The following is a 27,573-nucleotide window of genomic DNA, read 5'->3' on the forward strand; positions in this document are numbered from 1 at the left end:
CAACCTCCTACCACATTTCTATTTTTTACTTCCTGAGAGTTTGCTTCTGTATCCATAATTGTCCACCCTGTACACGCTTTTCTGCCCGCCATTCCTCCCCACACCCATTGTTTGTATTTGGTGGCCCCACCCCTCTCTTCTGTTCCTTTTATTATGTTACATCCTGATCCATTCATTGTTCCAGCTCTTCCAAAAGCCTTGACCCTGTAGACAAAAAAAAGAAAGAAATAAAATTGTATTTGCATGGTGTTGTGTTGTGTTTGATACATGTTGTGTTTGGAGGATAGTGTTGTACATTAGGGTGGTCCAATAATTTGAAGATTGGATTTTCATTTCTCCACAAGCCTGCCCCTATTCCTATTGAAGAAAGTAGTTTGTGGTGAAAATTTGAGCTTGATTGGACAGTATTTAGAGGTTGCTCAAAATGTTGACAAATTTTAATGAATAATAAGATACAGAATTTTTAGCATCATACATCAATTCAAAGATAATTATCTATTTTCAATTACTCATTATTTATTATTGTTATTGTTGTTGTTTGTTTGTAAACTAATAAATAATTATGTACAATATACCATTGTACAATGTACATGTATGTTCAATTGTTCATTGTTCATTGTTCAATGTTCATTCATATCGTCAAATTAAGATTAAAAACAAAACAGTAGATTAAACATTCATGTATTAATTTGACAATAAATCATTTATCGGATAAAATAAATCATCCATCAGAAAATATAAAATATCTATCAGAGACGATAAATCAAATCTATCAGATTGTGCAAAAGCACTGGCCACAAACATAGCACACCGATCTGAGAGATTTACTCTGTCCAGAGTTGCCACTATTGCTGGCGTGATCACCTTGATCGGCGCCTTTTTCGCCTGTTTGGCAGAAGATGGACTTTGGAGTTTGAATTCATTGTCCCCTCAATCGGAGCTTTCAATCTCAGACTCATCATCATCGTCAACCACAGCCGATGTTGATGGAACAGATTGCATTGCTGTTAGAGTCTCAGCAGCATGTTTCTTCTTTCTTTTATCTTCATTCTCAAGCCTGATACGCTTTCTGTTCTCCTTCACTGCCAGAGTGTTGTCCACAGATCCCATACGTGAACTTGAGGGATCCTCACGCTGCATGATAAGGAATGCTTTGTCTTCTTCATTCGTCATTTTCTCAAGCGCATCATTTGGTGAGATATCGAAGAGGGATTGAAGATCATCTTTGAACATCTGCTCCTTCACTCTATAGTTTTCGAATGTCTTGGTTCTATTTTTCTTTACCAGTTTGTAGGCATCACACAACTTCAAAAGATGGCGCTCACAGGAATCTACTCTCTGCACTGGAATTCGTGCTTTCTCCCAGGATGCACACACAGCTTGTACACCAAGTTTGGCACTTTCACGAACTGTATGGTGTTCTTGTATGTGATGGTACACCATTTTCTGCAATGTGTGTCCTTTGGTTGGTTGGTAATCCCCCACATATTATTTCCTTTTCAGAATTGCCCAGCAACCAAACTGTGGAAGAGCTGCGAGTTTCTGCCATCTGAAAAAAACAGGATAAATTTAAAATGTTATTTTTTGAGCAACCTCTAAATAAGGTCCAATGTACCTCATATTTGGTTCATATGATCTTTATAAACATAGGAACAAGGGCAGCATTGTGGAGCATGGATTTTCAATAGTATTAAATATTACATATATCTGTGGACCACCCTATTGTACATGGATACATGGATTCATGGAGGATAGTGTTGTGTTTGAGAGCAATACAGGTGTTGTTGTGTTTTTTTGTTTGTTTTTTTGTATACAAGATCGAGGCTCGTGAAAGAGCGAACATTAATGACACAGAAAGACAAACCGACACATAAAACATATAACATCGGGAGCGGTAGACAAGATGGGGAGAGAGGGGGAAGGACACAAACACAACATTTGAGAGCAGGGACCGAGAGACATGGAGACATCGAGAGAACTGTGGGAGGGAGAGGGCTTTGGGGGGGGGAGGCATGGGAAGGAGGGGGGGGTGGGAGAGGTATAAAACATATGGACACTGCCAGGACTTCCAGGAAAGAAGTTGGAATTTCAAACAAGGTGGATCTAGGGTGAATTAGCGGGGTTAGAAAAGATCAAGGTTTTGGATGGGGGAAGATAAGAGATGGTGGTGAACAGCTGTTTTAAAGACCTGGAGGGAGGAGTGGGATTGAAGGGAGTGTGGGAGTTTGTTCCAGAGGCGGGAGAAAAGAGGAATGAAAGAGTGGAGGTGAGCAGAGAGCCGAGATTTCGGCAGTTTAACCATCAGAGGGTTGCTGGCAGATCTTGTGCGACCTGTAGGAATATTTGGGGGACAGAGCACAGAGAGAGCTGGGGGAGCAAGGCCGGAGAGGAGTCGGTAGAAGACAGAAAGACCACCTACCTGCCTGCGGTGAGTGAGTGAAAGGCCCTCAGAGATAGCTTCATCGCGGGAGATTCCAATGATTCTGAAAGCTTTGGTTTCAACAGCGTGAAGCCGAGCTAGGTGAGAGGCATGAGCACCAGCCCAGAGGGGAGAACAGTATTCCATTGAGCTGCGGATGAAAGCCTTGTATGTGGTGAGGAGCTCAGGTGTGCCTAGGAAGGACTTCGCACGACGGAGGATGCCCAGTCGGCGACTGGCTTTGGAGGCCAGTGTGGAAATGTGGTTTTCCCAAGAAAGATCATGGCAGATAGTGAGACCCAAAAGCTTGAGCGACAGAACTTCTTGGAGAGGATTGTTGAGAAAGTAGATGGAAGGGTTGTCCAGTCGATATTTTCGGAGAGACATTGTAAGAGTGTGAGATTTGTCAGGATTCAAAGACATGTTCCACTTGTTTGACCAGTCTGTGATTTTGTCCAGGTCTTCAGAGAGTGAGGAGGCTGCAGACTGCCGATCTGAGGGAAGAGGAATGGAGCTGCAGAGAGTGGAGTCATCAGCAAAGAGATAAAGAGGATTTTCCAGAGAGTCGGAGAGATCATTGATGAAGACCAGAAAAAGCACAGGGCCCAGAACACTGCCTTGGGGAACTCCAGCCTGAACAGGAAGGGGAGATGAGTGAAATATGTATTGGAGTGTGTAGTATTATATGGAGTGTGTTGGAGGTGTTGGAGTATTATATGCATTGCGTCAGCTCATTGAGTGCAATCTCCTTTGACTGAATTTCTAAGTTCTTGTTTGTATTATTTAATTAATAGACAAACACTTCTTTGGCTTCATATTTTCCATTGTTCAAGCTGAGTCCCCTCAATCCTGCATTCCCTTTGTTTGAGGACAGATACAGCTTCTGGCTTACTCTTCGTCTCATCTCTCACATTGAAGTTCATCTGTCCTTACTTTATGCCCTCCCTGCCTCTTCTCACAATCATCGTACATCTTCCCACTCGACTATCTTTCCCATTCATCTTCAGTGCCATCACCATAGGCATCACACAAGCACATATGCCAAGGCATCACATCAATCAGCACGGTGTCGCCACGTGAAATCAAAACAAGATTCACATCACGTTGGAGAGACACAAATATCTGACAAATCTGCATCCGGACATCAACGTTCATGAAATGCCATGTTTTGCAGAAGAGCAAATCCCACTTTTACTCAAATCCCACTAATGATGTATTGTGAGAGGAGAGCGAAAAACAAAAAGGCTCAAAATCACTTTAGGTAAAATATGCAAAGAACCATGAAACCAGGAGAATACAGAGAGAAATGTTTTACTTTTTATATATACACATATACACACACAAACACACACACACACACACACACACACACACACAAACACACACACACACACACACACACACACACCACAAACCTACCTTTATAAACATCTAAAGACTGACCAACACGAATTAATTGGTTTATGTATTGTTCCCCAAGTCGATTAATTTCACCTCATACACTTTCCCACCACGAGACAATGTTTGATTAAAGCACCGAATAAGGTAAAAGGCTTGAGAGAGTCAGACCTGAAGGTTTTAGAGAGTCAAACCTGAAGGTTTTAGAGAGTCAGATCTGAAGATTTTAGAGAGTCAGATCTGAAGGTTTTGAAGAGTCAGAGCTGAAGGTTTGGAGAGTCAGACCTGAAGGTTTTCGAGATTCAAAGCTGAAGGTTTTGGAGAGTCAGATCTGAAGGTTTTAGAGAGTCAGATCTGAAGGTTTTGGAGAGTTAGATCTGAAGGTTTTGGAGAGTCAGATCTGAAGGTTTTGGAGAGTCAGAGCTGAAGGTTTTGGAGAGTCAGACCTGAAGGTTTTGAAGAGTCAGAGCTGAAGGTTTGGAGAGTCAGACCTGAAGGTTTTCGAGATTCAAAGCTGAAGGTTTTGGAGAGTCAGATCTGAAGGTTTTAGAGAGTCAAACCTGAAGGTTTTGGAGAGTCAGATCTGAAGGTTTTGGAGAGTCAGACCTGAAGGTTTTGAAGAGTCAGAGCTGAAGGTTTGGAGAGTCAGACCTGAAGGTTTTCAAGATTCAAAGCTGAAGGTTTTGGAGAGTCAGATCTGAAGGTTTTAGAGAGTCAGATCTGAAGGTTTTGGAGAGTTAGATCTGAAGGTTTTGGAGAGTCAGATCTGAAGGTTTTGGAGAGTCAGAGCTGAATGTTTTAGGGAGTCAGAGGTGAAGATTTTAGGCAGTTAGATCCTGAAGATTTTGGAGAGTCAGATCTGAAGGTTTTAGAGAGTCAGATCTGAAGGTTTTAGAGAGTCAGATCTGAAGGTTTTGTCGAGTCAGAGCTGAAGGTTTTAGTGAGTCAGATCTGATGGTTTTAGAGAGTCAGAGGTAAAGGTTTTAGAGAGTCAGAGCTGAAGGTTTTGCAAAGTCAGCTGAAGTTTTTAGAGTGTCAGATCTGAAGGTTTTCGAGAATCAGATCTGAAGGTATTGGAGAGTCAGAGCTGAAGGTTTTAGAGAGTCAGACCTGAAGGTTTTCGAGATTCAAAGCTGAAGGTTTTGGAGAGTCAGATCTGAAGGTTTTAGAGAGTCAGATCTGAAGGTTTTGGAGAGTCAGATCTGAAGGTTTTGGAGAGTCAGATCTGAAGGTTTTGGAGAGTCAGAGCTGAAGGTTTTGGAGAGTCAGATCTGAAGGTTTTGGAGAGTCAGATCTGAAGGTTTTGGAGAGTCAGAGCTGAAGGTTTTGGAGAGTCAGAGCTGAATGTTTTAGGGAGTCAGAGGTGAAGATTTTAGGCAGTCAGATCTGAAGATTTTGGAGAGTCAGATCTGAAGGTTTTAGAGAGTCAGATCTGAAGGTTTTGGAGAGTCATAGCTGAAGGTTTTAGAGAGTCAGATCTGAAGGTTTTGGAGAGTCAGATCTGAAGGTTTTGGAGAGTCAGATCTGAAGGTTTTGAAGAGTCAGAGCTGAAGGTTTTAGGCAGTCAGATCTGAAGGTTTTGGAGAGTCAGATCTGAAGGTTTTGAAGAGTCAGATCTGAAGGTTTTAGAGAGTCAGATCTGAAGGTTTTGAAGAGTCAGATCTGAAGGTTTTGAAGAGTCAGAGCTGAAGGTTTTGAAGTCAGATCTGAAGGTTTTAGAGAGTCAGATCTGAAGGTTTTGGAGAGTCAGATCTGAAGGTTTTGGAGAGTCAGAGCTGAAGGTTTTGGAGAGTCAGACCTGAAGGTTTTAGAGAGTCAGATCTGAAGGTTTTGAAGAGTCAGATCTGAAGGTTTTGAAGAGTCAGAGCTGAAGGTTTTGAAGTCAGATCTGAAGGTTTTAGAGAGTCAGATCTGAAGGTTTTGGAGAGTCAGATCTGAAGGTTTTGGAGAGTCATACCTGAAGGTTTTAGAGCAGGTCAGATTTTGTCAGAAGGCCCAGATTTTGTCCAAATACCTTGGTGGATGCAGATCTTCCACGCAAGCTTTTCCACAAACCACTTTCACAGTGAACATAATACTAGACACATCATGTGGATTTAGGTTTACAATGACCTGCACTCGAGATCTGTTTGGTCAAGGTGTGTGGGAGAGTTTGAGGACACAACGCGTTCAGCAGGCAGAACTACGTGTGACAAATATAAAAGGCCTGGTTCAGGTGCGTGCATTCATTGGCACGATGAATGGAAGCTTGACATCAGCAAACAGGATAAAAGGCCAACAATAAAGGACAGCAGGATGTGTCAAGGTGGATTTAATAAACCATCAAACCTGCAGTAATGTGAATGACATTGGAGAACTGCAAATCAAATTGCCGACGTGACCGTACATCTATTGTGAATTTGTTGGGGAATTTATGCTCATCAGTAATCTCAGAAACAGGACAGATGGTCCATTTCATTATACTACAGAGTGAAAAAAAAACTTTTTAAAAAAAACAAGTTTTTATTAAACTGAACGGATAATGAAATGGATTTGTCGATCTTATGAAACTTGACTTCAGGTCATAAGAAAAGGAATCTCAGCAGCATTCAAGATGGCACAGGGGTAGTGAACTCCACTTTGAGATGACAACATCGAGTTTGATCAGCAACACGATTTTAACAATGTCGGATTGGTGCCCTTTCCAGGCAGGTAGATGAAACTGAATTTGTCATAATGGATTGTGCCTGTGTTTACTGGTGGACAATAAATAACCCTCAGTGTATTTTTTTTTTGATATAAAGCCCTGGTGTTGGGCTAGCGGCTAGGGTGCCGGCTTAGGATCCTAGGATCCTGGGTTCGAATCCCGGTCGATCGCTGAATTAATGCCAGGGGGGTTGACTCAGCCTGTCATCCTTCCGAGGTCGGCTAATTGAGTACCAGTTCACTGGTAATTCCCTGTTTGTCGTTAAAGGCGGCAAAAAGGGTTGGCGTCAGGAAGGGCATCTGACCGTAAAACATTGCTTCAAAAAGGGGACCAAAAAAAAAACAAAACAACAACAACCACGGTTCCCGAAAAAGGCCAACCCCCGCTTTGCGGGGAAAAATGGCCTCTAAAGGTGGTTTAGTGTATTTTGATATAACAGACCATTGTGCTGCAGCTCACTTTGCAAATGCAACACTGCACCCTAAAGTGCAGCAATGTTCACGTCTCATTTACTTCACTTACACTTACCACCCCCACCCCACTTACACTTACCATCCACGACCCACATTCCACAATACTTCATGAGCAATCATGGCCAATTTTTTCAATTCCTGCCCTCACCATTTCATCAGTGGCACGGCCACGCCCTCAGCCAATGACGCTACTCTCCAGCCTTGTGCTGCCTACAAACCAAGAGGAAGAATACTTCACTTGCACTTAACATCCGCATTATATTTGCTTCACAGACACTTACCATCCATATCCTATTTCCTTCACTGGTCTTACCATGCAAAAAATGCAGTAAACTTTGTACAGAGAAATCCAAGTCTGCTTTTCCAGATCCAATTTTGAATTTTTTTTTAAATATAAACTAATATTGCAACAAACATTTTCCAGTTCCTTTTTGTCGAGGAAACCGATTCCGACCATATTTAGACAACACGTTGGCTTATTTTATCCAGAAATTGTGTTTGGAACCGAGCTTTTCTGCTCCTTATTTTCACTCTTATTCATTCATTTTTGTCCCATGTGACATTCCGACGATGTTCTGTAATCACAGCAAACCCATGCACACCGTGGTACGATTTTTTTTTAAACCACAACAAAAAAATCCATAACCTGAACTGTAACCATAACCATAACCATTATTTTTGCTCTAATTCCTTCAGGTTTGGGCAGATTTGACATTCCGAACACGTTCTGTAATCACATCAATCTCCTTCACACTAGAATATGATTTTGTTTCAAAAACAAAAATCAAAAAAGCGGGTAAGCCGACGGCATGCAGGCTGCCTACGATCCACTCCGTGCTACGTTCCCTCTGAAGGACTTCAAGCCCTGCTTAAGCTTCTTCTTGTGCACCTGGTCACCATTGGTCACCATTGTGTTGATTAAAGCCTACCCAAAGCCCTACTTGTCTTTTCTGCTCTGCTCTGCCACAACAATTTAATCAATACAACTATGGACCGGCTGCTTCGACCAGAATGCCTTGACGTGGATCCAAAGTCAAGTTCAGCCACTGACGAATGGACACACTGGTTTCTGACCTTCGAAAACTTCGTTGCTGTACTTCCTCCTGAAGGACTCGACAAACCTCTTCTCCTGGCAAACTTTGTCACGCCAAGGATCGACAAAATCATCACGGACTGTGTTACCACGAGGACGCCGCTGAAACGCTGAAGGCCGTGTATATAAAGCTTAAGAATGAAATTTTTTCACGCCACCTTCTTGCTACGCGTCGCCAGCAAGTCGGCGAATCCCTGGATGAATACCTACAGGCTTTAAAGACACTGGGTAAAGACTAACTGTCAAGCCGTGACCGCAGCTCAACATCTAGATTCTAGAAGGACTTATTGGAGATTCATTTATCAGTGGACTACAATCCCCGTTGATCTGCCAACGCCTCCTAGAAAATAGGACCTTAGATCTAGTGACCATGTTCGACCACGCACGAGCCCTAGATTCGGCGCAAATGAGCTCCGAGCAATATGGGGCTTCATCAGGGTCATTGTATAGTGCCACCGCTGCTGAACTGAAACAAGCTGTTCTGAATCCGTTCCACCCAACTATCGAGTCAACCGACTCTCCAACAGTATCAGCTGCTACCGGCAGCAAATGCTTCTTCTGTGGTAACTTGAAACACCCCCGTACATGGTGCCCCGCACGCAAGGCTACATGCAACAAATGTGAGAAGAAGGGGCACTTTGCTAAAGTCTGCCGTTCGCCACCAGCCGCCACAGCCGCGAGCACTATCTCAGCGCCAGCAAATCGCCCGACCCTTGCCTCTGTGACATCTGCAGCCACCTCTCTGGCGCGATCAAAAGCAACCTGTAAGGTTGCCATTAATGGAATTGAAGCCGATGACCTCATCGACAGTGGAAGCATGGAAAGCTTTATTCACCCACACCTCGTCAGGCGACATTCGCTAAAGTTTTACCAGTCGGGCGAAGCTATCTCTATGGCCTCAGCATCGCTTTCAATGAAGACGCTTGGATTCTGCGTGGTCAATTTAACCCTGAAAGGAGAAGCTACCAAGACGTGAGACTGTCCATACTCCGCGAGCTCTGCGCAGACGTTATCCTCGGGCAAGACTTCCAGAAACAGCATGACAGCGTCACACTGAAATTCGGTGGTAACCTGCCACCTTTGGTTCTCTGCGGACTGACCACACTACGCTTTGACCCCCCGGAACTGTTTGCCAATCTGACGGCGGAATGTCGCCCTATTGCCACCAGGTCGCGTCAGTACAGCTTCGACGACCGCAAATTCATCGAGAAAGAAACTCGGCGGCTACTACGCGAAGGAGTCATCAAACCGAGTAAGTCCCCATGGCGTGCCCAGGTCGTGGTAACTAAAGACAAAAACCACAAGAAACGGCTCGCGATTGACTATTCTGAGACCATCAACCGATTTACGCTACTTGACGGGTACCCGCTACCACGTATCGATGACACAGTGAATAAGATCGCTCAGTATTGCATCTTCAGCACCATAAACCTGCGTAGTGCTTACCATCAGGTACCCATAAGGAACCAAGAGAAGCCCTATACGGCTTTCAAATCGAGCGGAAGTCTTTACCAGTTCACGCGAGTCCCATTTGGCATCACGAATGGTGAATCTTTCTTCCAACGCATAATGGACTCCTTTATCAAGGAAGAGAAACTCGCTGGAACGTTCGCTTAGCTAGACAATCTGACTATCTGTGGCATGACACAAACCGAGCACGACGTCAACCTGAAGCAGTTCCTCAAAGCAGCCGAAAGGAAGAACATCGGCTATAATGAGGATATGTGTGCGTTTTCGACCACTAAACTCAGTATACTGGGCTATGTAGTAGAGGATGGTCAAATGCGGCCAGACGCTGAGCGTCTTCAGCCCCTGCGAGAGCTACCCGTGCCGCACAACATTAAGTCCCTCCGCCGGATCCTCGGATTTTTTGCCTACTACTCTCAGTGCATTCACAACTATTCAAGCAAAATTTGCCCCCTCAGTGCCACAAAAGCTTTCCCCATCTCGAAGGAGGCTGAAACCGCATTCCACCAACTCAAATGGGACATTGAAGAGTCAGTGGTCAATGCAATTGATGAGTCAATACCCTTTGAAGTTGAGACCGACGCATCCGAGTTTGCTATTGCCGCAATGCTTAACCAGGCGGGGCGTCCAGTAGCCTTATTCTCCCGCACACTCCAAGGATCTGAAAAACGTCATGCATCGGTCGAAAAGGAAGCTAAGGCTATCATCGAAACTGTTCACCACTGGAGACACTAACTGATGGGAAGGCACTTTACACTGAAGACTGACCAACGCTCTGTCAGCTACATGTTTGACAGAGGACAAAAAGGCAAGATAAAGAACGACAAGATCATGCGTTGGTGCATGGAGTTATCTTGCTTCGATTATGACTATCTACCGTCTGGGGAAAGAAAACATACCTCCTGACACATTCTCAAGGTCATACTGCTCATCTACATGCCTGGGCCATCGTTCACTATCCGACCTCCACCAGTCCCTATGTCACCCAGGAATCACACGCATGTACCACTTCGTGAAATCTCGAAACCTACCTTATTCAGTGGAAGACGTTCGATGGATGACCGGCTTGTGCAGAACCTGTGCAGAGTGCAAACCCCAGTTCTATCGGCCAGAAAGGGCCCACCTCATAAAAGCCACCCAGCCATTCGAACGCCTTAACATAGATTTTAAGGGACCTTTGCCAAGCACTGACAAAAACCAGTACTTCCTCACTATCATCGATGAGTACTCGAGATTCCCCTCTGTGTTCCCATGTGCGGACATGACAAGTTATACGGTGATCGACTGTCTTTGCCAACTTTTCGCCCTCTTTGGTATGCCCGCCTACATCCATTCGGACCAAGGACCGTCGTTCATGAGCCGAGAGCTTGGTGAATTCCTGGCAAGTAAAGGCATCTCTCGCAGGACCATTAGCTACAACCCGCAGGGTAACGGCCAAGCTGAATGTTACAATGGAGCAGTCTGGAAGGCTATCACCATGGCCCTGAGATCACGCCAACTTCCGACCCAGTGTTGGCAAACTGTCTTGCCGACCCAGTGTTGGCAAACTGTCTTGCCTGACGCCTTACACTCGATCTGTTCTCTCGTCCACAGCTACTAACGCTACCCCACACGAAAGATTGCTAAGTTTTGCTCGCCGCTCCGCGACCGGTAGCTCGGTACCAACTTGGCTATCCACGCCTGGACCTGTCCTACTCAAAAGACATGTGCGCCAGAGTAAGACGGAACCACTGGTCGACCAAGTGGAACTCCTGCATGCAAATCCGCAGTACGCCCAGGTCCGCTATCCAGACGGCAAGGAAACCACTGTATCCATCCGACATTTGGCCCCGACTGGAGACACAAAGGGATGGGAGCAACAGAACGAGGCACAGTGCAACTTGGAGAATGGGGTTGGCAGTGATTCGACTGCATCGGACGATCCAAGCTCCATGCCCACCGAAGTCTCTGGCGATGCTACTGAACAATAGCCGCTACGAAGATCACAACGTGCCCGGCGGGTCCCCGACCGTCTGGGCCTCTGAGAAGTGTTTTTCTAAGCAAGGGGAGAATGACATAATTCCAGTTTTCTTGATGCCTCACTTCCTGTGTACCTCACTTCCTGTGTACTTCACTTCCTGTGTACCTCACTTCCTGTGTCCTGGGATCATTACTGCATAAAAGCGGGTCAGCCGACGGCATGGGCTGCTTACGATCCGCTCCATGCTACGTTCCCTCTTGAGGACTTCAAGCCCTGCTTAGGCCTCTTCTTGTGCACCTGGCCACCATTGTGTTGATTAAAGCCTACCCAAAGGCCTACTTGTCTTTTCTGCTCTGCTCTGCCACAACACTTACCATCCATATCAAATTGACTTCACAGACACTTTTTTTTGTATACAGAATCGAGGCTCGTGAAAGAGCTAACATTTATCACACAAAAAATCAAAGAGACAAACAAAGTATATAAAAAGGGGAGCGGTAGACAAGATGGGGAGAGAAGGGGAAGCACACAAACACAACATTTGAGAGCAGGGACATCGGGAGATGTGTGGGAATGAGAGGGCTTAGGGGAAGGAGGCGTGGGAAGGGGAGGGGGTGGGAGAAGTATAAAACACAAGGACACCAAGGACTTCCAGGAAAGAAGTTGGTATTTAAAAAAAGTGGATTTGGGGTGAAATTAGCGGGGGTAGAAAAGATCAAGGTTTTGGATGGGGGAAGATAAGAGATGGTGGTGAACAGCTGTTTTAAAGACCTGGAGGGAGGAGTGGGATTGAAGAGAGTGATGGAGTTTGTTCCAGAGGCGGGAGAAAAGAGGAATGAAGGAGTGAAGGTGAGCAGAGAGTCTTGATTTTGGCAGTTTAACCATAAGAGGGTTGCAGGCAGATCTTGTGCGACCTGTAGGAATATTAGGGAGACAGAGCCCAGCGAGAGCTGGGGGAGCAAGGCCGGAGGAGTCGGTAGAAGACGGAAAGACCACCAACCTGCCTGCGGTGAGTAAATGAAAGGCCCTCGGAGATAGCTTCATCGTGGGAGATTCCAATGATTCTGAAAGCTTTGGTTTCAACAGCATGAACACGAGCTAGGTGTGAGGCAGGAGCACCAGCCCAGAGGGGAGAGCAGTATTCCATTGAGCTGCGGATGAAAGCCTTGTATGTGGTGAGGAGCTCAGGTGTGCCAAGGAAGGACTTCGCACGACGGAGGATGCCCAGTCGGCGACTGGCTTTGGAGTCCAGATTTGAAATGTGGTTTTCCCAGGAAAGATCATGGCAGATAGTGAGACCCAATAGCTTGAGTGACAGAACTTCTTGGAGAGGATTATTCAGAAAGTGGATGGGAGGGTTGTCCAGTCGGTCTTTTCGGAGAGACATCGTAAGAGTGACATAAGACACTTACCATCCATATCAGAATGATTTCACACACTTAACATCCATATCAGATTGACTTCACAGACACTTACCATCCATATCAGATTGACTTCATTTACAACTGAAAACCCCCTTTACATAACTTACACTAAACAATTACATTGTTTTTGACATCGTGATGTTTTGGATTTCTGGCCCGGATCGACTTTCATGATCATGATTGTATTTCAGACATGGTGAGGGAAACATCTCATGGTCGTGATGAACAATAACAGGGAGGACAAGATAGTTGAGGATGAACGATTCTTTCTGTCATGTCTGGTTTGCATTATATAACGTTTTTCCTGTGTTTCTGTAATTATTTTCAATAATGTATATGTATGTACATGTTAGGTCACCCAATCTAAATCGGGTTACTTTGGCTTTAGCATACTATCAAGAAGACTGATGTTTAAAGGTGTAGCAAAAATTAACCAGGGAGTGCACCAAGGCAATGATGGGCAAAATGACCCATTTCCTTTTTTGAGGTCATAGAGGATCGTGCAACGACTACTTACACTCTGTGACATTGTACAGTATATTAATGTCCATTCTACATATGGAATATAAATACATATACAATTGGTTTGATTCTCGACAAATAATCCACAATCGAAAGCGAGGCGGAAGGGCCGAGGTGTAAGCCAGCTCCGTCGCTCTCCCAGCCGAGAGGACAATGATTGGCCAGAGCGGAGACACTTCTTCTTTTATATACAGTATATGTATATATATATATAAATATATACTATTATTTATTATTTATTTATTATTTATATTATTTATTATATTATTTTTCATTTTTATTTATTTATGTATAGTATATTTATTATTTATTATTTAATATACTATTGGAGCCGACTCGTCACTTCACTGACGGGCCAATTGATCGACCAGTTTGCAAAAATAAGCTTACCCATGTGAAGAGTGCTTTAACCTCAGCGTTTCCCAGGTGAAAAGGAGATGTAATACCCTCTGCTACGACCACCGGGTGGCACTACATGGTACACATTTACATAGAGAATTTATGTCATGAATATATATACATATATATATATATATATATATATATATATATATATATATATATATATATACATACACACACAGTATATATATCTACGTTTATGGGGGTAGGTGAAAGGATGCCAAAGGGAAGGTAACACTGTATAATTATGGCATGGATCGTGGAAGCATAGGAGAAATCTCGATGTACTTGAGTAGGGAAACTGTAGCTGAAGATTGTTTATGTGTCTTCACACGGGGGAGGAGGGGGGGTGGGGGTGTGAAGCAGTGCTAATTAGCTGTAGGGATTAAGGCTAATTTTCCCCAGTGCATGCTTTCCCTCTGTAACTTTCCCCTAACATTTTACATTTACCAAGGCTGGCCATGAAAGCCACCGTTAAACAACATTTACCACGCTGTCAAGAACCCAAGCAGAGCCGGTCGGAGCAGGCCCCGCCTCTACAGGACCGAATGGGAAACAGACCATGCCCCTGAGGGACATTATCCCAGAGGATATGGGCGGGCGAACTGGGAGGGAAGTTCAGTTGGCTGTCAAGAGGAAGAAGAATGGTGCGTGTCTCTGTCTGTCTTTGTCTCTGTCTGTCTCTGTCTCTGTCTCTCTCTCTCTCTTTTGTGCGTGCTTTTGGAAAAAGAGGAGCTCTGGGCTGCATTGGAGACCCTTTGAAAGAGGGTTGCGACTGCTTGAGTGAGCTGAAGGCCGTGCCGTTTGTCCTAGGGAGAGTGAAAGAGGCCGTCTAGCCAACCCACCTCATGTTCGTGGCACCGTCGAGCGCGGCGGCGCCGCAATCTTGTCTTGTGCTGGGTTCCCGCCGGAGGGACATCAAGCTCTGAGCCTCATCCCCAGCTGCTAACCTCGCAGAGGAACTCGTTGGGACGAGCTAAGTGCACTAAAACGGGCATTTTATTTTTGTTATCCTTTCCCCTGTGTGTTTTTGAGACTGTGTGGAGTGTCCCTCAAAGTAGGATTTATTTCACCTCAACATTAATTTTGTCATTGCTCTATTTTCATTAAATCATTATTGTTGAATTTATTGTGGTGTTTGCGTGTTTTGTGGTTTCGGAATAAACCCGTGTGTTCCGTTCAGATAAACGCTTCGCATTCCTTCATTCCCGCGCGCGACAAAAATAACCGTCATCTTCGGCTGGTCGCCTCGGGAGTAAAAACTTTTCGGCTATTCGTCATACAGCGTATTCATATTCGTTGTTGTTTGTGAAGGTTTATTACAATGTAAATCAATTCAAGATATTTAGCTTCTGAAGTGTAGAGATTGTGGCTTTTGCAGTATGTAGGTAAAGCTTCACAATGTTTGCATCCATGTTTGAATATGCATAGGTCTAGTGTGTCTTCTTAGTGGGGCGGCTTAGCCCAAATATTCAAAAGAATTGTGCATTTTGTGATGAAAGCACCAAATTTGGCACACTAGTAGACTATCATATTATGAAAAGATCTGGATATTGGGCCATCTCAGATTCAGAGATTTGATTTTTGCAAGATTTGCAGATTTTGCAAGCTGAGATTGCAACGCCAGGGACGGCCGACTCCTTCCTACGAGCTGCCCACGTCACCCGCACAAGAAGAGCTCATCAAATCACTGCAGCGGCACTGCACATCCTGCAACACCGTGCGTATGAACGCCACTGTATGACATATGCTGATGATGCAGAAGACCTGCCTGAGTTCGAAGACTGGTGTCACCAGAGAGGAGAAGACATTCCCAACTTTCAGTACTGGGCAACTGTGCTGGAACTAGAGATGTTGGTACTGGTCTACGTGCGTTCTCTGCGGCAGGCTTCATTCACGACGTACCTTGATGCCCTGACGGAACTGGTCCCATGGTTCCATGCCTTAGACCACACACACTATGCCAGGTGGGTCCCTGTTCACCTGAGGGACACGGTTGCACTCCCAATGAAGCACCCAGATGTAGCCAGAGAATTCAGGGCTGGCAACTTCACTGTACAGAAGACGAAGAAGGTGTTCTCTTCGATCCCAATCGAATCGAAATCTTGCAAAAATCAAATCTCTGAATCTGAGATGGCCCAATATCCAGATCTTTTCATAATATGACAGTCTACTAGTGTACCAAATTTGGTGCTTGTATCACAAAATGCACAACAGGTTTGCTATGCTGCTACACTACTAGTGTTAGGGCATATTTATATAATAAATTTAATGAGGTAGGGCATGCTTTGAGTCATTGTTCAATCAAAATTATAGACTCAATTAATGTTAATGATCTTGGTAAGGAAGAGGATTGTATTGTTGAGCTAGGCCACAAAGAGGATTTTTTGATTAGGATCTGATGTGTGATTTATCCTCTGGCCTTAATTATAGGGTGCGGCTTCTGTTTCTCAGGGTAATGTTTGTGGCCGTAATGAGTATTTTGCCAATCCAATTAGATGGAGACCTCGAGGTCATGGCTGTGTAGTCAAAAGGGTACAGCTTCAAAAGTGGAGATTTCAGTAATTAATTGAATTAATTAAATATTTTTATGATAGGAATATTTTTCATTACTTTTATGTTCTTTTGAGATCATGTTCCAAGCTGGGATTCTATGGCGTTTAGCAAATACAACACATGTGACATGTTTTCTTTTTTGGTTGAAGCTTTTTGTAGCAGCGTGCTTACAAGTCAGTCTCCTGACAAAAGTGATGTTAGTAGTGAGTTCTTGATTTGTGAGTTTCCCAGCAAGCAGGTGGATAATCTTTGGCTACATTCAATTTTTCGGGGCTCTCGTGTGGAGAGGTTGTTACCATAAAAAAGTTAGGGGAAAAACCCCCATTGAAAGTGCATATGAAAGTGTAAATTGCTTTAAACTCTTCGTATAGATGCAATTAGGGATATTTTAGCAACTGACTGCGCATATTCCTCCACCTTCTTTGCATGATCCACGTGGGCATGTTATTTCTGGGGATTGCAATATTATTAGTTGTTGAGTCACATCAGGTCAGGGATCTTGTGAAAATGGGAGCCAAATATAGGGAGCCAATGACTCGGCCATGGAGTTGTATCCGAGCCTGCATTATTAGTACCTGTTGGACATTAGTCTGAAACGGGGGCTTATGGATTGGATCTCGCCGTCTGTCCGTCCGTGCGTCCACAACCATATCTTGGAGATGTATAGACCGATTTTGTTCTACAGGTCACAATTTCAAACAGATCTCCACAATACCTCACCAAATGGTAGAGATGGTCATAAGCAAGAAGCCTATTGATTTTGAGGACAAAAGGTCAAACAAAACAGGCCAAAGGTAACAACTTAGGTGGTATTTCTAAAATCCTCAATTTTCATCCGATTGACTTGGAATTTGAACAGTATTTGCATATCAGGTCACTGAATTCAACCACCAATTATTTATTTTTTTAGATCTAAATCTCATCATAGGCCAAATTTTTTAAATTGACAATTTTCATCCGATTGACTTGAAATTTGAAGAGGATTTGCATATTTGGTCATTTAATTCAACCACCAATTATTTTTAAGGATCAAATTTGTTTTAGGGATTTCGCAGGTATCGTGCCGTGCATGACACCTTTCTTGTTTGTTTGTCCATTTGTCACTTTTTTGTCCACAGTTTTGAAGCAATTGTTCTGAATTTTTTTGGGTGTGTAGGTAATCAGCCAAGGACAGCAACGTGCATTTTTGGTCAGGATCCGGACGTGGATCCTGGAATTTGTAAAAGTGATTCTTCACCATTGAGTGATTGGGCTAAAAATGATACATGGCATGATATTTCAAAATGTTATGGACGAATTCAAGCAAAACCTGGTGGAAAGGTTGGGTGTGTGACAAGGACGAATCGTTTTGAAGATCTGAATCAGGATACGATGATGATTTTAATTTTTGTAAACGTGATTATTCACCATTGAGAGATGTGTCCAAAAACAATATATCGCATGATTCTTCAAAAGGTTTTGGACGGGTTATGACCAAACTTGGTGGATGATTGGTTAGGTGACAAGAACAAGCCAATTCGATTTTGGAGGTCCGGACCCATAACCGGTCTATCAGTGGAATAGAAAACGTACACTGTTCATCCTAGTGGAGGTATGCGCTCTACCGGGTGCCGTTCTCGTTCAATATTATAGTTCCCTTACAAGGAACGTTAATGCAGGAGGAGGCCATTATGCCCTTCAAAGCATGGACAGTGGTTACCAACATATGGTTGTTTGTCAGTGCTCTTTCCTTTTTAAATGCTGACCGTCATACAAGGAAGCAGCTTGATGTTCAGCATTTAAAAATAATAAGAGTACAACAAACAACTATAAGTTGACAACTGTGGCGGATATTGGATGGGCCCAATGGCCTCACCCTGCATTGAAGTTCCTTGGAAGGGAACTCAAATGAAAATAAATAAAGTATACAGTGACTGTGGGACATTGATGGCCACTTTTTTGTTGACAAGACAACCGGCTCATAGTCTGTTCTAACGCACAATGTGCTCTGAGGTGCAAACAACAAACCACCACAACGACCCCCTTGCTGCTGGAATCACAATTTACACATTTAATTGGCTTTGAAGTAAAACAGGGGTAACTAGAACAATGCGACTATGTCACCAATATGCCTCCGCATAGTCCCACAATGGGTAGATGCCATAGTTCACTGTCCTAAAACGAAAGAAGTTTGATTTAAATCCCTTCAGCTGTTTTCAAGTATCACATTTTCACCAGCCATGGCAGGTTTCACATCGATCAGTGAAGCAGTTTCAGAGAAGGGATTTAAAAAAAATATTGGCTTTAAAGCTAATATGGCTGCCATACCACATGACATATGATCTTTAAAAATGTAAACTCTGCATATGTATGGGTAGGGGATCATGTTTGTGAAGTTTCGTGTTGATCGGATAGGGTTCGTTTTTCTATCCAAGATGGCTGCCAAACCACGTGACCGAGGACATCATCATTTTCAAACGATATGCAACAGTGCTGTTAGATCACTGGTTCCCAACCTGTGGTACGCGTACCACTAGTGGTACGCGAGGGCCTTCCAGGTGGTTCGCGACTCAACCTTTAAAAAAAATGATTTGGCCTGATAATTTTTTTATTTCTGATTTCTGATATATTTCATGATTTCCGATGTGCTGTGAGCAAAGTTATGCCCCGCATCGACCAGCTGGTGGAGAAGAATCAGATGCAGCCCTCGCATTAAATTGAAATAAGCCTGATATCTTATCGAATTGAGTTTTTCTGGAACCAGGTGGTACGCGGAATGAGTTTTTCTGGAACCAGGTGGTACGCGGCGACGGTACGGGACCTCCAAGTGGTACTCGATCAGAAAACGGTTGGGAAACGCTGTGTTAGATGATATTTGTAAAATTTTGCATCTATTGGGTGAGCGGTTTCAGAGATATAATTATTTAATACTTTCCTTCAATCCAATATGGCTGCCACACCATGTGACCAATGATGTTTTCGTGATCATCTTATAATCGCCATACCTAGTCAATGACACACATAAAGTTTTGAGTCAATCGATTTGGTGGTTTTGGAGAAGATATTTTTTTTAAAGGTTTTAGGTTAAATCCAATGTGGCTGCCAAACCATGTGACCTATGATGTCATAAGTTTAATATTTCAATACAAATGGGTCATAGATCATGTGCCTGCAATTTCAGATTTTTAGGATAAGGAATTTGATTAAAACATGTTTGGCTGGTATACCACTTCACCTATTATGTCATCATTATCATGCTTTTGTTCCTCATTGGCAGTACTTGACAATGTGCCAAGTTTCAAATTTTTCTATTCAGCAGTTTCCGAGAAATCATTTTTAATTATTTGCTTTTAATCCAAGATGGCTGCCATACCACATGACCTATGACGTCACAATTATCATAAAAACATTCTGCATGGGTGTCACTCCCACCCCGAAAGTTTCGTCTCGATCGGACACATGGTTTCTGAGAAAAACGAGGTTTAGCCCGTACGGACGTACGGACGGACAACCCGAAAACATAACGCCTCTGGTGACTTCGTGGGCGGAGGCATAAAAAAAACAAAATATATGAACATCACCAGCATTTTGCGATTGTGGGTCGATGAGTGGCTGTGAAAATCACGTGACATTTAATGCCCAATCATCGACCCACAAAGCATCAGCTTTAACACCTTCACAGAACTTACCAGGATAATCCCCAAAGTTACATTTGCTCTTTAATGGGATATCTTTTCCTGCATATATACACAAAGAATTAAGTTAAGCACCCCCCCCCGTTTTTTTACAACCTCGCACATTACAAGTTTGTTGTCGTCAAAACAGTGTAATATACCTATGATATTGCTATATTTTCTGGAGAAGTGATATTATGGTCACATAAAAACATAACAATCATGCCGTTTTCAATATTTTATTCTGAATAATTTAAGGTGAAATTTTTTGGGAATTTTAGGCATATTTTCACCTCAATTTAAGTATGGAGCTATAGGTCCATCACGGACAGTGTGGATGACGTTTATGTTTTCTAACGTACAGTCATTGTTCTGAGAAGACCTCTAGCGATCTTTGCGTCAATAACGTGTGTAGGACCCACGTGATCGGATCACTGACTCAACCCTACGTCTCATAGACCCTGTAAGCCGTCGTATGCGTTGCTGTGGCAGGTTGTTCCATTCCCGATGTAATGCACGTTCCAATTCATCCAGATTGGCTATTGGAGGGACCATCTTCGCAATTTGTCGTCCCAACATGTCCCAAACGTGCTCGAGGGGGTTCAACCTGCCACAGCAACGCATACGACGGCTTACAGGGTCTATGAGACGTAGGGTTGAGTCAGTGATCCGATCACGTGGGTCCTACACACGTTATTGACGCAAAGATCGCTAGAGGTCTTCTCAGAACAATGACTGTACGTTAGAAAACATAAACGTCATCCACACTGTCCGTGATGGACCTATAGCTCCATACTTAAATTGAGGTGAAAATATGCCTAAAATTCCCAAAAATTTTCACCTTAAATTATTCAGAATAAAATATTGAAAACGGCATGATTGTTATGTTTTTATGTGACCATAATATCACTTCTCCAGAAAATATAGCAATATCATGGGTATATTACACTGTTTTGACGACAACAAACTTGTAATGTGCGAGGTTGTAAAAAAAACGGGGGGGGTGCTTAACTTAATTCTTTGTGTATATATAAACAGAATAATTTAATAATATCAGTTCCGATAGTATTTGTCACATTATGATGTAAACTGGCCTGAAAGTCGCTTTACCCCTGATAAATTTCTCAAACCCTCCCTCCCTTCTGCTTCGCCCTCTCCCACCGTGGTATGCAGCAACACTGACTCACTTATGCGGGAGACAGTGGGAAGTTAGACTGCATGGCGGACTCAAGTTGTTGCAGTCTCGAAGAGCAGTTGGTCTCTTGTGTTTGGGTGCATGAACGAGAGCACAACAGCAAACAACAACAACATGCATTTTAAGGCCATTTTCCCTGCTAGAGCAGGGGTTAGCCTTGCGGGCCCCATGACAATCTTCTCCATTTTGCCCTATTTTCTGCATCTCCCCTTCCTAACCCCCTTGCCCGCATTTCCTCTTCCACCACCTTCCACCATGAATGAGAGCACACAAGCCAAATAATTAATCACTCAAGCACAGACAAGAAGAGACACATGCGCTGCTATGTTGGCATCAGTTGACCAGTCGCTGAGAAAGTCAACAAGAAAGAGAGCCAGAGGACTTGGCATACCGCAGACCACGATACAAACTCACATGGAAAAGATGTTCAGTTGGAACCCTGGCGTTCATCATTTGTTAATGAACTGAGTAATGCCGACATTGATCCTTGCTGTATATCATGCACTATCTTGTTTGACACCTTCCTGACTGCCCTGTCTCAAGGAAAATTGTTGCTTTTCGATGAATTATGCCACCTATCGAAGCTCACGGGCACAAAAGGTGGTGTTCTGGTCGAAAGAAAATCCACATTTCACATTGCTATTGGACCATCATCCTCCACACATGATGATATGGGCAGGAATGACCTCAATACATGTAATTGGTCCATAATTTTTGTTGGACTGGGAAACGGTGTCGCATATGAGCATGTGTTAAGAAACTGTCTGGTACTACGACTTGTTACTGTGGAAATAGCCGAAAGTGTCTGCTTTGCACAAGACGTTGCACCCGCTCATTTTGCACTGCATGCTCAGGACTATCTCAATGAAACGTTCCCTCAACGATGGATTAGCCGCAGATCACCAACATCACCAGCTCCTCTACCGTGGCCACTGCGTAGTCGAGATGCAACGACTCCAGACAAATCTTTGTGGAGCTTCACCAAGGATAAAGTGTCGACAAAGCGGAAAAAATAGGATGATTAAAGAATTGCATGCTACAGTCGTGGCTCTTTCACACAGGTGACTCCACAATTGTGACACGAGATGTCTAAGAGGACTTGGCGACAAATTCAGTGGAGAAAGGAGAATGACTGGAGCACATACAGATTCAATGACTGATTAATTTGTAAGTACCGCAAAATAAAACCTGTATATTAAACGTGGCCCCTTCCATTTCTCGGACATGCAAGGACCGATTTTCTTCAAACTTGGCACAAAGACAATACATGAGAGTATACATCTGCAGAATATTTTGTTTTGTCATCCGACCAAAGATGGTCGACTGACAGCCTTTAACTTCGTACAGCAAACTTACTAAAACCACGGCTGAGTATAACATTTTGTATCTTTTTCTTCTTGTTTATCTGTGAGTGAGCAGGATATCTCAAAGTTATGGAGGGATTCGGGTGAAATTCGGTGGACAAGTTGAGTGTGTGAAAAAGACAAATTGATTAGATTTTGTTGAAGGTCTGGATCTGGATCCAGACACTAGAATTTTTAAAGTGATTCTTCACCACTGTGAGATCGGGCCAAAAACGAGAAATAGCACGATATCTCAAAAGGTTATGGATGGATTCGGATGAAACTTGGTGGGTGGGTTAGGGTGTGTGACAAGGACGAATTGGTTAAATTCTGGTGTAGATCCGGATCCGAGAATTTATTTGAATTTTTAAAATCCAAAACGATGTACCGTTAAAAATGGGGGGAATAGGGACACAAACTGAAAAAAAGTTCGGAAACGTTTTTCGCTGAAAATTGATAACCATACTGATTTGTTGATATTTGGGTTGAAAGTGTTGTCTTGTTTTTTTTTAAAACAACTTATAGTACCTATTAACCCCATATATGGGTTAAATAGGAATAAATAGGATTTTTATGGCTGTCCCGATTCACCCCGTTTTACGGGTGAATAGGGACAGTCACTAATACAAAAAAATAATAATCAAGAACAATCCTGAGTTTCCAACTTATTGCTAAATTGATAGCTCAGATGGATGCACATAATATGCACCCAAAATATAAACCACGGTGCCAATGAAAAAAAATATGGGATAAAAAGTTTCTCCAAACTGTCCCTATTTCTTGATTATTCTTTTTTTGTATGTGACTGTCCCTATTCATCCGTAAAACGGGGTGAATAGGAACAGCCATAAAAATCCTATTTATTCCTATTTAACCCATATATGGGGTTAATAGGGACTAAAAGTTGCTTTTTAAAAAAAACAAGAGAACACTTTCAACCCAAATATCAACAAATCAGTATGGTTATCAATTTTCAGCGAAAAAAGTTTCCGAACTTTTTTTTCAGTTTGTGTCCCTATTCACCTTGCTGTCCCCATTCACCCCATTTCACGGTATTAGCACGATATTTATCCTGGCAATAGACTTTCATGACATCATGATTCTTTCACGATAGACGGATTTTGACAAAACTTGATGGATGAGTTGGGCAGGTGACATGAATAAGGTGATTCGATTTTGGTTCAGGTCCGAATCCAGATCCGGCCTATCAGTGGATACAAAACGTAAACTGTTCAGCCTGGCGGAGGTTTGCTCTCTACCGAGTGCTGTTCTAGTTTTCAATATGTCCGAATACAAGCTGTTTGGACATGTCAAACATTTCCTCATACAATTTCCTGACATCCTGTGGTGTCTGCTATACGCTCACGCTGTGAATCAAGAAAAAACTCCCTTAACTGACATCACAGAAAAGACCACAAATCGTTGTTTCCAAATTCTTAAGGAGATCATGGACACTTGGAAAACACTTTCAAATTGTGGTAAACTGTGGTGGAATTATTTTATCAACAAATGTACAAATTGTCCTTAGGATAGTTTCCTCCACGAAACAAAAGAATGCTTTCCTTTGCACATAACCTTCTGCAGAAGCTATTGCTTTGACAAATATTGTTGAGGGCTGTAATTATTCATCCAATGTGAAGCATTTAGAGCCAATTCAAATCTCACACTATCAAGAAGAGCCTTTTTATCAGCAAAGAACAGCGATGCGTCAACAGAGGAAATGACTTTTCATCAGGATGGTGCAAAATATATATGTTTCTCTGACTCTCAACAGCACAGGATATTTCGAAGCGAATTATGAACAGAAATATTTATTAAACATAATTTTAAAAACTCATTTAATGGTTAAGTGTTTTACTGCTTTATTCATGTCGGCCTATTTTTTTTCCCTCAAAGTCATTATTCTCAAAGGCAACCGGCCAAATAGAATTATATTCACTGAACCTGTACGTGGGATCTATTTCCTGATGATGTGAATTTTTTTTTTCCGGGGGTGCAGTGGATTAAATGTCCTGGCATGCTGTGTGCGCGGCCCCCTGTGCTGCATTGCGGCGACATTCATCTCGGGGTGCCTAGATATTGTGGTGGAAGCCTTCGCCCTGCTGTCGATGCATTAGCAAGTGAACTGCCAACAAAGCACTTCATATATATATATATATATACATCACACAGACACCACTAAGCTTCACCACTAAGCCTGGTGTTGGCTTAGCAGTCAGGGTGCTGGCTTGGGATCCTAGGATCCTGGGTTCGAATCCCGGTCGATCGCTCTGAATTAACGCCAGGGGGGTTGACTCAGCCTGTCATCCTTCCGAGGTCGGCTAATTGAGTACCAGCTTGCTGGGATCAATGATCCCGGTGTGTACCCCGGCTTAGAATAGGTACACCGTATCCCTGCGCATCGTAAGAGGCGACCAAGGGTTGGCGTCAGGAAGGGCATCCGGCCATAAAAACATTGCCTCAAACAGGGAACCATGATTGTCATGGGGCCCGCAAGGCTAACCCCCGCCTTAGTGGGGAAAAATGGCCTCAAAACGATCATTCATTCATCCATTCACACAGACAGGCACACACACAATCTTTTAAAATACCATCTTGGCATAGCACAGAATATCAGATAGCGCTGAGTTTTCCAGATATTCCTGATAACCTGCATTGCTTTTTTTGACCAAGACGACCCCACGACGAGATGATATCGGCTCAAAATGGCAAAGCTGCTTCAGCTTTTACATAACCCATGGTTATCTCTGCATGCGGGGATGTTCTTTATTTGTCTGCTATATGCTCACCTCCGAATAGTGTTTTAAGCTAATACTTATTATGGCCCTAGATTTGGGAATTGCATTCCAATTAAACCAGTTCCTTCAACAACTGTTATGGAAGGATCCTTAATTTTTCCCCAGTTTCTGTACTTCTGGTTTCTTCACAGCATTAGTATCTTTATAATGGAGTGTTTTAATAATACTTAACTGCTAAAACCATTCGTTGACAATCTAGGTCATGATCATTGAGATAGTTGTCGATTGTACGTGTTGTACAGTTTAATGTGGGATGGGACGAGATCCCTCCTTGGGTATCCCGAACCTCTGCACCATTTGGCTCTCGGCTGACGGTAAATCAGGCGATTTCAGAAATGAAAAATATTCTGTATACTGAGCAAAAGGACAGAGTAGACTCTCTATATATTGAAGGAGGAGGGTGTATCTTCCCTCACCTTGATCTTAATCTCGCTTCATTAGAAAAGCTTGCCCTGTCCAACCGCAGCGGATAATCTGGCTTGGTACCCAAAATCCCTGGCAGTGAGAGCAGGACATTGTTGCTGTGTACATTCATATTTTCACTTCCATTTTGCAGTACCTTTTAGTTACCAGACTTGTGGCGAAATGGTTAGAGTATCCGTTCTGAATTTCAGAGGTTCAAACCCCGAACGAGTCATACCAAGGACTTTGAAAAAGGTACGTGCTGCTCCTTGCTTGATGCTCAGCATTTAAATAGGATAGACCATGGACAAACACTGGGAAGGCAATGGCAAACCACCCTGTATAATCTTGGCCAATAAACTGCCTCAGCAGCACCGACACTCTTTAAATAGAGTATGGTACAGGGTTCTGGTTGGAGGCTCTTTCACCTGGAACAATCTCAACAGGAGCCTCGGCTTTTATCTGTCCGCATAACATAGCTCCCCTGGCAATGAGTTTAGAGGCACAGAAAGGTGTGGAATGAGTGACCACCTATCCAAAATCTCGTTCCATCACGTTACCTTTTTACCGAGGTGAAAGCAATGTCGCTTGAATGATGAGTATGTGACCCGATGTCAGATTAAATATTTTGACTTCCAACCAGAAAATATCTGAGCCTTGGCTGAACATTTTGTGAACCGCGCTTGTTATTTCTGATTCCACAATATGTGCTTGTTTCTTTACATTCACGAGAGGCCTCTGCATGGCTTAACTGATTGCACGCTTCATTCAACTGATTGCACGCTGAGGGCGGCAGAGGAAGAACTTATCCTTGTGGAGAGGGGAAACACCCTGCCTACAGTGAGCACGAAGCAGACACTGATACTCAATAAATGGGTGAAAGATTCCAATTCATAGACAGAGGGATTTGGCTTCTAAGGGAGCGTCAGGGATGGGGGCAAGATGGGAAACGGGCATCATTCCACTGCAGTGGAGAGGCTTTTCCGTGACATTCCGGATGAAGGCTTTGCACAGGTTTTAAGCTGAGGGCGGCAGAGGAAGAACTTGTCCTTGTGGAGAATTCAGAGGTGATGGCTGACTTTGGGCACCACTTTGGGGACATGATCTGCCCAGAGGTGATAGATGGCAATTAGATCCAGACTCTTCATCCTGGGGCTAACCACAAAAATAAATTGGGGGATTTGCCCAACAGTGGAATACATTTATTATGGGTCTCTCTTGTACTAAAACACGTGTTCAAGGTCGATGACCGGCTGCTTTTTTTTTTCCTCCAGATCGCAGAGTGGAATGCTCCTACATAGCCTACCTGGGCAAGGCATGCGGAACTATTCTGTAAGTTACACAGTGGAGTCATCTGTAAAGTGATAAGATAGATTTTTCCATTGATGAAGACATACCATCGATTTAAATCAAGAGCAGGATTGGTCCCAGAACGACATTGAGGGACATCGGCCTCTCGTGGTACAGCACTACACATCAGTCTATCCAAAGTGACAAACTTTTAGACCGTGCACATGAAGTCTTTTAGCCAGTCAAGTAGGGAATCCTGGAACAACGGTTGGAACGCTCAGTTTGGAAATCAGTGTGGGGTGCCAGACAGAATATATTGCGTGGGAAATGTCTATTAAGATAGGCCTTACCTCTCGTTTAATATTTATGACATCTGTGCATTTGCTGATGTAGCAGAAGCACCATGGCCAAGTTGTAATGACTCCATCAGAAGACAAAATGGTCGTTGCAGATCAAAGTGTTGGAGAAAACAGTAGTGGTCTGCCAATATCG

General features: G+C 43.3%; 1 protein-coding gene across 1 annotated transcript in view; it reads right to left on the bottom strand.

Moving 5' to 3' along the window:
• The window catches only part of LOC137416836 (transmembrane protein 132E), a 624,957-nt gene that overhangs the window by 475,335 nt on the left and 122,049 nt on the right, over positions 1-27,573 (bottom strand). The window lies entirely within an intron of this gene.

This window comes from Myxine glutinosa, chromosome 14, assembly GCF_964187855.1.
Source record: "Myxine glutinosa chromosome 14, kmMyxGlut1.1, whole genome shotgun sequence".
NCBI lineage: Eukaryota > Metazoa > Chordata > Myxini > Myxiniformes > Myxinidae > Myxine > Myxine glutinosa.